The 9,851-nt window shown below is 45.2% G+C and overlaps 1 non-coding gene across 1 annotated transcript; it reads right to left on the bottom strand.

Annotated features, from left to right (window-relative positions):
• Positions 1–3,588: 3,588 nt before the first annotated feature.
• LOC120364075 (U6 spliceosomal RNA) lies at positions 3,589–3,695 on the bottom strand. The gene has a single exon (XR_005579428.1). It is a non-coding gene; the product is annotated as a U6 spliceosomal RNA (small nuclear RNA).
• Positions 3,696–9,851: the final 6,156 nt, after the last annotated feature.

Below are 9,851 nucleotides of genomic sequence, written 5' to 3'. Positions count from 1 at the left end.
TGCTCAGGAGTTCGAGACCAGCCTGGGAAACATGGCAAAACCCTATCTCTATCAAAAATACTGAAACTAGGTATGGTGGTGTACCCCTGTGGTCCTAGCTACTTGGCAGGCTGAGGTGGGAGGATTGCTGGAACCTGAGAACCTGGAAAGTTGAGGCTGCAGTAAGCTATGATCATGCCACTGCACTCCAGCCTGGGTGACAGAGTGAGACCTCGTCTCGAAAACAAAAACACCTGGCATACTCCATATCCAGAATCTACTAGGATTAACTCTGCCTGGCAATGTGAATATTTACAGTTACAATTTAAAACCTGTCCATGAGGTGATGATGTCCTTGTTTACCTGCTTCTAGGGATGAACTGCTTGAAGGAATTGGCATGATCCAAAAAGGGACCATGTGTGTGTGACAAGTGTGAATATCTGTCCACAAAATGTACAAGATTCTGTGCTATCTATATGTGGGCATGTCTCATAAAAGCAAAGAAATATGAAGCTTTAGTGAAGCTTTTTTTTTTTTTTTTTTTTTGGAGATGGAGTTTCACTCTGTCACCAGGTGGGATCTTGGCTCACTGCAACCTCCACCTCCCAAGTTGAAGTGATTCTAATGCCTCAGCATTCCGAGTAGCTGGGATTACAGGTGCGCGCCACCACACCCAGCTAATTTTTGTATTTTTAGCACAGATGGGGTTTCACCATGTTGGCCAGGATGATCTCGATCTCTTGACTTTGTGATCCACCTGCCTTGGCCTCCCAGAGTGCTGGGATTACAGGCGTGAGCCATCATGCCTGACCTTTAAAAAAAAAAATTTAAGGCCGGGCGCGGTGGCTCACGCCTGTAATCCCAGCACTTTGGGAGGCCGAGGCGGGTGGATCACGAGGTCAAGAGATCGAGACCATCCCGGTCAACATGGTGAAACCCCGTCTCTACTAAAAATACAAAAAATTAGCTGGGCATGGTGGCACGTGCCTGTAATCCCGGCTACTCAGGAGGCTGAGGCAGGAGAATTGCCTGAACCCAGGGGGCGGAGGTTGCGGTAAGCTGAGATCGCGCCATTGCACTCCAGCCTGGGTAACAAGAGCGAAACTCCGTCTCAAAAAAAAAAAAAAAAAAAAAAAAAATTTAGACAGGGTCTTGCTCTGTTACCAAGACTGGAGTGCGGTAGTGCAAACACCTCTCACTGCAGCTGGACATCCTGGGCTCAACTGATCCTCCCATCTCAGCCTCCCAAATAGTGGGACTATAGGCATGTGCCAGCATGCCTGGTTAACTTTTGTAGTTTTTGTAGAGACAGCGTTTCACCATGTTGCCCAGTGTGGTCTTGAACTCCTGGTCTCAAGCAATTCACCTGACTTGGCTTCCCAAATTACTAGCATTACAGGCATGAGCTATGGCCCCAGCCTTCTTTTTTCTTTCTGTTATTTTGGAGCCAAGGTATACGTACATGCATGCAATGTATGATGATTACATCTGGGTAATTGAGATACTGACAATCTCAAATATTTATAATTTATTTGTGTCGGCAATATTTCAAATCTTCTTTTCTAGCTATCTTGAAATATATGATTAGTTATTGTTTATTATAGTCACCTCATTGGGCTATTGAAAGTTAGATCTAAGCCGGCATGGTGGCTCAAGCCTGTAATCCCAGCACTTTGAGAGGCTGAGGCGGGTGGATCACGAGGTCAAGAGATTGAGACCATCCTGGTCAACATGGTGAAACCCCGTCTCTACTAAAAATACAAAAAATTAGCTGGGCATGGTGGCGCGTGCCTGCAATCCCAGCTACTCAGGAGGCTGAGGCAGGAGAATTGCCTGAACCCAGGAGGCAGAGGTTGCGGTGAGCTGATATCGTGCCATTGCACTCCAGCCTAGGTAACAAAAGCGAAACTCCGTCTCAAAAAAAAAAAAAAAAGAAAGAAAAGAAAGAAAGAAAACTAGATCTTATTCCTTCTACTTTAACAATGTTTTTGCACTCATTAACTGACTCATCTTCTTCCCCTCCTCCCCACTACTCTTCCCAGTTTCTGGTAACCATCAATCAACTCTCTACATGAGACCAATTTTTTTAGTTTCTGCTTAGGAGTGAAAACATGTGTTATGAGATCTTTGGGTTGCCGGGCGCGGTGGCTCAAGCCTGTAATCCCAGCACTTTGGGAGTCTGAGGCGGGTGGATCATGAGGTCAAGAGATCGAGACCATCCTGGTCAACATGGTGAAACCCCATCTCTATTAAAAATACAAAAAATTAGTTGGGCATGGTGGCACGTGCCTGTAATCCCAGCTACTCGGGAGGCTGAGGCAGGAGAATTGCCTGAACCCAGGAGGCGGAGGTTGCAGTGAGCTGAGATTGTGCCATTGCACTCCAGCCTGGGTAACAAGAGTGAAACTCCGTCTCAAAAAAAAGAGATCTTTGGGTTGTCACTTTTCTGGCCAGAAACCTCTGTGGCTGGTGATGCCTTTGCCTGAGTTCTTATCCTGTGTCCAGGAATAATAAGGTATGCAGACAAGTGGAGGGTGAGCAAGAGGAAGAGGAACTTTATTGAGTGTTAGAACAGCTCAAAGGAGACCTGCAGTGGGCAGCTCCTCTCTGTAGGCAGGTTGTCCCATGGAGTGTTTAGCTCCCAGCAGAGAGGAGGCCTGGAGTGGGTGGCTCCTCTCTGCAGCTGGTAGTCCCATGGTCTCTCCATCCTCTGCCCTGCTCTGGCTGAGTCCGGGGCTTTTATGGACCTCAGAGAGGAGGAAATGCATGCTGATTGGTCCATCGTTGGCCATGGGCTGGCCCGACAAGGCACCATGAGTGCCTACTCAGATCCACAGGAACTGGCACCTGACCCCCAGCCTTCAGGGGTTTCGCCATGTTTCCCAGTGTGGTCTTGAAGATCCCCGCCCTGAAGGTGGGATCTTACGGGGATCTGCCTCCTTTGTCCAGGAGCCTGTCTCCCTGCCTTCCACTGCACCACCAGCATCCTTGGCAGCCAGGCTGTTTGCACCAAGGGGTTCCTGCAGGACAGTGTCAAGCTGTTCTCTGTCCTCACTTGGCTTCCACCCTCAGCCCCTCTTGGCTTCCCCTCTTATGCTCATGGGTGCCCAAATTCCAGAGGGGGCAGAGACAGCAGAGGCCTGGCGTGTCAGCACTGCCCCAAGCTTGCACACACCTGGCTGATCTGTGATAGCACCCCTGCTCATCCTGAACCCCTGCTCCAAGATTGGAGCCATCCTGGGAGAGGAGAGAGGCCAGGCAGTGGGAGAAGACACCTCTGAACCTGCTGGGATGGGGTAGGGAAGACTTCCAGGGTCCCTGAGGGTGCAGACTGCAGAGATGGTGCCTATAATTCCAGCTACTCTGGAGGCTGAGGCAGAAGAATCACCTGAACCCTGAAGGCAGGGGTTGCAGTGAGCTGAGATCACACCACTGCACTCCAGCTTGGGCAACAGAGTGAGACTCCATCTCAAAAAAAAAAAAAAAAAAAAGGAAAGAAAAGAAGTAATTGTGATCTGCTCTGACTCTGCTACTTAACCATTTGATGTTGATAAGTTATTAAACTTGTTTGGAACCTTATTTTTTTTCTCTCTTTCTTTTAATTTTTTAAAAATATGGAACGCTTCTCGAATTTACACATCATCCTTGCACAGGGGCCATGCTAATCTTCTCTGTGTCGTTCCAATTTTACTATATGTGCTGCCGAAGCAAGCACACCTTTTTTATCTATCAAAATAGATGCAACCTGCTCACTGCAACCTCCCCCTCCTGGGTTCAAACAGTTCTCCTCCTGAGTAGCTGGGATTACAGGCGCCCACCACCGCGCCCGGCTAATTTTTGTATTTTCAGTGGAGACAGGATTTCACCATGTTGGCCAGGCTGGTCTCGAACTCCTGACCTCAAATGATCCACCTGCCTTGGCCTCCCAAAGTGCTGGGATTATAGGCTTGAGCCACCATGCCTAGCCAGATATAATAATTTCTACACATCAGGATTGTATGTCTGAAACTCAGTATGAATTAACGCATGTAAAATTTTAGCACAATACCTTGCTCATAGAAGACATTGAACAAGTGAGAGATTTTCCTAGCCATCAGGCTTCTTTTAACATTAGAACCAGTCATGTCTTCCAGAGAACAGCAGGGCAATTTGCTAGGACTTCTTAGCAAGACTAAACTTGAAAGAGAACCAAGAACAATTCAAAACTTATTCAGTGGCTATATGTATTCAGTATGTTCGTTTTATTTGATCTAGGTTAGTATATTAAATGCCTCTTTTTCTTGCATATATATATATATATATATATATATATATATATATATATAGTGTATGTGTTTGTTTGTTTTTCAGACAGAGTCTCCCTCTATCACCAGGCTGGAGTGCAGTGGCTCAATCCCAGCTCACTGTAACCACCATTTTCCTGTTTCAAGCAATTCTCCTGCCTCAGCCTCCCAAGTAGCTGGGACTACAGGCACATACCACCATTCCCGGCTAATTTTTTTTTGTAGTTTTTTTTTTTTTTTTTTTTGAGACGGAGTTTCACCCTTGTTACCCAGGCTGGAGTGCAATGGCACGATCTCGGCTCACCGCAACCTCCGCCTCCTGGGTTCAGGCAATTCTCCTGCCTCAACCTCCTGAGTAGCTGGGATTACAGGCACTCGCCACCATGCCCAGCTAATTTTTGTATTTTTAGTTTCACCATATTGACCAGGATGGTCTCGATCTCTTGACCTTGTGATCCACCCGCCTCGGCCTCCCAAAGTGCTGGAATTACAGGCTTGAGCCACCGCGCCCAGCCATTTTTTTCTTTTTTTTTTTTTTGAGACGGAGTCTCGTTCTTGTTACCCAGGCTGGAGTGCAATGGCGCGATCTCGGCTCACCGCAACCTCCGCCTCCTGGGTTCAGGCAATTCTCCTGCCTCAACCTCCTGAGTAGCTGGGATTACAGGCACGCGCCACCATACCCAGCTAATTTTTAGTATTTTTAGTAGAGATGGGGTTTCACCATGTTGACCGGGATGGTCTCGATCTCTTGACCTCGTGATCCACCCGCCTTGGCCTCCAAAGTGCTTGGATTACAGGTGTGAGCCACCACACCCGGACTTTTTTAATATTTTTAGTAGAGATGGGGTTTCACCATGTTGGCCAGGATGGTCTCAATCTCTTGACCTCGTGATCTGCCTGCCTCGGCCTCCCAAAGTGCTGGATTACAGGCATGAGCCACAGTGCCCGGCCGCATATGTAATATATTTTTTGAGGCAAGGTCTTGCTCTGTCACCAAGGGTAAAGTGCAGTGGTAGGATCATAGTTCACTGCAGCCTCTAACTCCTGGGCTCAAGCAGCCCTCCCATCTCAGCCTCATAAGTAGCACCATGCTCAGCTAACTCTTTTTTTTTTTTTTTTTTAACCAGAGATGAGGTCTCACTATGTTGCCCAGGATGGTCTCAAACTCCTAAACTCAAACAATCCTCCCATCCTGGCCTCCCAAAGTGCTAGAATTACGGGTGTGTGCCACTGCATCTAGCTTTCTTGTATACATCTTTTTTTTTTTTTTTTTAGACAGAGTTTCACTCTTGTTGCCCAGGCTGGAGTGCAATGGCGCAATCTCAGCTCACCGCAACCTCTGCCTCCTGGGTTCAAGCAATTCTCCTGCCTCAGCCTCCCGAGTAGCTGGGACTATAGGCTTGCACCACCATGCCCAGCTAAGTTTTGTATTTTTAGTAGAGATGGGGTTTCACCATGTTGACCAGGATGGTCTTGATCTCTTGACCTCTTGATCCACCCGCCTTGGCCTCCCAAAGTGGTGGGATTACAGGCTTGAGCCACCATGCCCGGCCTGCATACATATCTAAAAATCTTAATTTTTTTTTTTTTTTTTTTGAGACAGGGTTTTTCTCCTGTCTCCCAGGCTGGGGTACAGTGGTGTGCTCTTGGCTCACTACAACCTCTGCCTCCTAGGCTCAAGCAATCCTCTTGCCTCAGCCTCTCAATTAGCTAGGATTGCAGGCATGCATCACCATACCCGGCTAATTTTCATATTTTACTAGACATGAGGTTTCATCATGTTGGCCAGGCTAGTCTCAAACACCTGACCTCAAGTGATCCACCTACCTTAGCCTCCCTAAATAGTGGGATTACAGGCATGAGCCACTGTGGCTGGCCTAAAAATATTACCTTAATCTCCTCTTATTTTCTGGACTCTACCTTGGGGTTTAAGAGATATTATGTCACTATTATCTCCAAGCATCTTTAAATGGTATGATCAGAGCCCCACCCATAGTCTGTATGGCTACTGTCAAAACACTTCATGAGAGCTCTAATGGAGGGAAAAACTGTGAGTAGGAACAGGCCTTTTTCACTTGTCCAAATGAGTTCTGTGAATGCCAGAGATTACCTGATATCCTGCTGAACAACCGGTCATGGGTCCCAGGGTCCTGCTCACACAAGTCACCCAGAATATATTTTAAATATAAGTGTTGGAAACCTTTCCTATCAATGGCACTGACCTGTATTTAGAAAACACTTATTAAAAGACAAAAGTAGGTTTTGTTTTGTTTTGTTTTTTGAGACAGACTCTTGCTCTGTCATCCAGCCTGGAGTACAGTGGTGTGATCTGAGCTCACTGCAACCTCTGCCTCCAGGGTTCAAATGATTCTCCTGCCTGCCCAGTAGCTGGGATTACAGCTACCCACCACCACACCCAGTTAATTTTTGTATTTTTAGTAGATACAGAGTTTCACCATGTTGGCCAGGCTGATCTTGAACTCCTGACCTCAAGTGATCTGCCTGCCCTGGCCTCCCAAAGTGCTGGGATTATAGGCATGAGCCACCGTGCCTGGTTGACAAATTAAAAAAAAATTTTTTTTGAGACAGATTTTTGCTCCCAGGCTGGAGTGCAGTGGCATGATCTTGGCTCACTGTAACCTCTGCCTTGCAGTTTCAAGCGACTCTCCTGCCTCAGCCTCCTGAGTAGCTGGGATTACAGGACCCACCATCATGCCTGGCTAATTTTTAGTGGAGACAGGATTTTGCCATATTGGCCAGGCTGGTCTTGAACCCCTGACTTCGTGATCTGCCCACCTCGGCCTCCCAAAGTGCTGAGATTACAGATGTGAGCACCGGGCCCACATCTTTTTTTTCCCCTAACTGACAAAAACAAAAATGTTTAGTTTAGTTGGTAAATTACTGAAATATTTCTTCCACTAGATGTCAGTGTTGCACTTGAAACTTGAACTTTCATTTTTATAAAATGAAAGTTAAATTCTTTTAGCCCTGGGATGGCATCTTTCTTTCTGTTTCTGTGACAGAAGACACCACCAGATGACCCAGACTGATCTTATCCTCAGATAAGTTCCTTCAAAGGGACATCAGGAAGGAATTTGTTGTACAGAATTGAAGATTTGGCAGGAAGATCTAGAAGCATCCAAAGTCTCCTCAAGAATGGCAATTTTAAAATAAGCACTTTAGTTAAAAAAAAAAAAAAAAAAAAAAGGCCGGACACGGTGGCTCACGCCTGTAATCCCAGCACTTTGGGAGGCTGAGGAGGGTGGATCACGAGGTCAAGAGATCAAGACCATCTTGGCCAAAAATGGTGAAACCCCGTCTCTACTAAAAATACAAAAAAAAAATTAGCCGGACGTGGTGGCCCATGCCTGTAATCCCAGCTACTTGGGAGGCTGAGACAGGAGAATTGCTTGAACCCAGGAGGCAGAGGTTGCGGTGAGCCGAGAATGCGCCATTGCACTCCAGCCTGGGCAACAAGAGCGAAACTTCGTCTTAAAAACAAACAAACAAACAAACTTAATTTTCCTGTTTGCCTGTTCATCTGAGGTTATTTTGGTGAGCCCTTTAACTCTGTGACCTGTATTCTGTTTCCATTCTAGGACAAACTTTCTTCTGAGGATGAAAGGCAGTTAGTCTCTGATTTTCTTATAAGAACAGTTTTTTGGGGTTTCTTGTATCTGTTTGTTTGTTTTGAGACGAAGTCTCACTCTGTTGCCCAGGCTGGAGTGTACTAGTGTAATCTCAGCTCACTGTAACCTCTGCCTCCCAGGTTCAGGTGATTATTCAGCCTCAGCCTCCTGAGTAGCTGGGATTACAGGCATCTGCCATCCAAAGTGGTGGAATTACAGGTGTGAGCCTCCCAAAGTGCTGAGATTTTTTTGTATTTTTAGTACAGTTGGTGTTTCTCTCTAACTTTGTATTTTAGTAGAGACCAGGTTTCACCATGTTGGCCAGGCTAGTCTGAAACTCCTGATCTCAAGTGATCTGCCTGCCTTGGCCTCATAAAGTGCTGGGATTATAGGCGTAAGCCACTGCATCCAGCCATAATGATATTTCAGTTAAAAAAACTAGAATGTTTTGTAGCCATAAAAATGAACAATATCATGTCTTTTTCAGGAGCATAGATGGAGCTGGAGGCCATTATCCCTGGCAAACTAATGTAGAAACAGAAAACTACCACATGTTCCCACTTGTAAGTGGGATTTAAATGATGAGAACTTATGAACACAAGGAAACAGTCACTGGAATCTACTTGAGGATGGAATCTGGGAGGAGGAAGAAGGGCAGAAAAGATAAGCATCACTCAGGCTTACTACCTGAGTGATGAAACAATCTGTACAACAAACCCCATGACATGAGTTTACCTATGTAACAAACTTTCACATGTACCCACAAACCTAAAATAAAAGTTAAAAAAGAACATAAAATAAATTATAATTTAAACATTTTTCTATTCAAGGAATCATGAAGATAACTAAGCATTTTCTTTTTTTTCCCCCTGTTGCATTTATTAACAAAATAGAAACAAAAATCTCTTTAGAAGGCCGGGCGCAGTGGCTCATGCCTGTAATCCAAGCACTTTGGAGGCCAAGGTGGGCGGATCATCTGAGGTCAGGAGTTCAAGACCAGCCCGACCAACATGGTGAAACCCCATCTTTAAAAAATAAATAAATAAATAAAAATACATAAATAAAATTTAAAAATTTTTTTAGAAAATTGTTTTTGAAGGCTGGGCGTGGTGGCTCATGTCTATAATCCTAGCACTTTGGGAGGCCGAGGTGGGTGGATCGCCTGAGGTCAGGAGGTCAAGACCAGCCTGGCCATCATGGAGAAACCCCATCTTTAAAAAAAAAAGGAAGAAAGAAAAAAGAAAATTGTTTTTGAGCTCTATGCCTGAAGTTATGTGGAAGTATGACAGATGGGAGCACAGCAGGATTCTTGCAGAGTGCCTGCCAGATATGACACATGCTACACAGAGAGCAGAAAGGGTTTCTTAATGCAGAGTCAAAGGGCTATTCATAAAAGACGACAAATATGCTGCAGTGTAATACTGCTCAGGTGATGGGTGCACCAGGTTCTCACAAATCTCCACTGAAGAACTTACTCATGGAACCAAATACCACCTGTACCCCAATAACTTATGGAAAAATAAAAATTTTTTTAAAGTATAATTAAGTAAAACCCTAGAAATAGAAGAAAAGGTTATTTTTATTTTAAATTTAGGTTAACCTTAATTTATTCTTCTTAAGAAGGTCTTTTTAAACAATACTGAAAGACAAAAGCAATACAAGACTGAAAATTTTTAATTCATCTAAATATAAAAATATATATATATATATATATATTTTTTTTTTTGAGGCAGAGTTTCACTCTCGTTACCCAGGCTGGAGTGCAATGGCGCGATCTCGGCTCACCGCAACCTCCGCCTCCTGGGTTCAGGCAATTCTCCTGCCTCAGCCTCCTGAGTAGCTGGGATTACAGGCACATGCCACCATGCCCAGCTAATTTTTTTTGTATTTTTTAGTAGAGACGGGGTTTCACCCTGTTGACCAGGATGGTCTCGATCTCTTGACCTTGTGATCCACCCG

The sequence above is a fragment of the Saimiri boliviensis genome, chromosome 2, assembly GCF_048565385.1.
Source record: "Saimiri boliviensis isolate mSaiBol1 chromosome 2, mSaiBol1.pri, whole genome shotgun sequence".
NCBI lineage: Eukaryota > Metazoa > Chordata > Mammalia > Primates > Cebidae > Saimiri > Saimiri boliviensis.
Note: the sequence above shows the minus strand (reverse complement) of the source record. Positions and strands in the feature narration are given on the sequence as shown.